Here is a 2,094-nt window from a genome sequence, read left to right as displayed (position 1 = left end):
CAGACGCCATCGTCACAGTGGTCCACCTGAGTCCAAGCATGCCATCTTTGCCTTTGGGTAATTGTTAACTTAAATACATAAGGAAGCACCCCCAATAATAGGAAGTTGGGGATGGAGTTTACAGGCTGAGTTTGGATCTTTTTCTTGCTGCCATTTATTATTCCTGTGTCTGGCACAATATACCTAACATCTCTGTACCTCCTAATCCTTATCTGCAAAAGGGGAATAATGGCAGTATCTACCCAATAGGTTAATTGTAAACATCACAGAACTAAATACATGCTTAACTACTTACAAAGTGCCTACATAACGGTGACTATTTATTTATTTATTTATTTATTTATTTATTTATGGCAAGCTGGGAGAATGGGAGACAGAGAGAGAGAGAATCCCAAACAAGCTCTACACTGAGAGCAGAGCCTGATGTGGGGCCTGATCTCACAACCTCAAGATCATGACCTGAGCTGAAATCAACAGTTGTACACTTAACTGACTGAGCCACCCAGGCTCCCCTAATGGGGACTACTCAATAAATGTGAGCTACCATTTTCTATCATTGTCCACAAACAAAATCTAAGAAAAACCAAGGAGATAAAAGGAAAAGGGACAAGTTAAACTTCCTCACAAGTGTCTCACTCAGCTGTGGCAAATCAGTCAAGATATTTGATCTGCATTAACTTCAAAGCTGTGTATTCCCTCTGTGACCTGCATTAAACCCCAAGATGGTTTGACTCACTTGTATCTGTCACTGCAGCCTGAGCTCAGACCAGAAAACATACCCCAAACCACTTCCCCAGCCATCTGTAGGGAATCCACAACTCCAGACTTTCCAAAGGGCCAATGCTAATCTTTTGAATCCTCCCTCTTCCCCTTGTGCCTCCAGCTGAGAAGCTGTTTTTAGAAAGTGTTAGAAGACAAGACTGGGCCAGGTGGCTTCAACTACTTTCTCTCCTGCTAACCCTGAAAAAATAATTTAGATAGAACCTGGGACTCATGCTTCCATAAGTACAATACAGCCATGCAAAGTGTAAGCTTTTGATGGGATTTTAGGTGGAAAAATCATTCATCATCCCCCAAATCTGCCTAAGTCATCACAGTTTCTCTTCCACTTCCTTAATCTTTAAACCAATACTAGGAGGTACTCAGGGTAGGAATTTTTATCCATCTCACTAATGAGGAATCAGAGTTTCGAAGAATGGACATGATTTCCTTGAGGTAATTCACCTTGTAAATGATCATGTTGATTAAACCCCAAACTACCAGTCTTATGCCTTTTCCATCATCTAGCCAATCAGTTAGTAAGTCATTTCATGGGAACATTAACTGACTTCCCAGTGCTTTGGGAGGGAAAGCACCATTCTTGTCCTGAAGGAGCTCTCACAGTTCCACTGGGGAGATGGATAAGTAAATCACTAATAACAATAAAGGCTCCAATCATCCAGTAAATCATTCCAAGAAAGTTGGTATGTTTTTTGTTTGTTTATTTACCTTCAAAATCCAGCATTGATCTATGTCATTCTAAACCCCATAGTTTTCAGGAATGATATTCAAAATAATTGACAAGTGGCATGGCATAGGAACCACCCATGAATAGATGCTGGCTATAATAAGCAGAGGAAAAGGATGGTGCCTACCCTCAAAGTGTTTATGGTCTAATGGGGTAAAAGTGTTCAAATATTAAAAATGAAAGCCTGGATGAGAATAGAAAAGATCATGTAAATGTTCTTGGATGTACAATGAAGTATATCTTGAAAAATAATATAAGAATTTGCCATGTGGACAAAGTGGGAGGAGGGTTGTTCTAGGGACAGAGAACTGAATGTACAAAATCTCAGAGCCCTCTAAGTTATTTCTTTGATTTTTTTACTTAAAAATTTTAAGTTGCTAAGATCCTTAGGGGTTGCTCATTTGGTAACCAGGGCACTGAGAGCCAAGGAAAGGAAGGGATTTCCCCAAAGTCACACAGTAAGTTGATGTGCATCAAGGACTTGAACCCACTTAAAGCCAAAGCTCCATCCGCTCTGCTATGCTGACCAGAGAATTTACCTAGTGATTGATTACGCAGCTGATTTGCCCTATTCAGTTGAGTAGGAA

This window comes from Panthera uncia, chromosome D4 (genome assembly GCF_023721935.1).
Source record: "Panthera uncia isolate 11264 chromosome D4, Puncia_PCG_1.0, whole genome shotgun sequence".
NCBI lineage: Eukaryota > Metazoa > Chordata > Mammalia > Carnivora > Felidae > Panthera > Panthera uncia.
Note: the sequence above shows the minus strand (reverse complement) of the source record.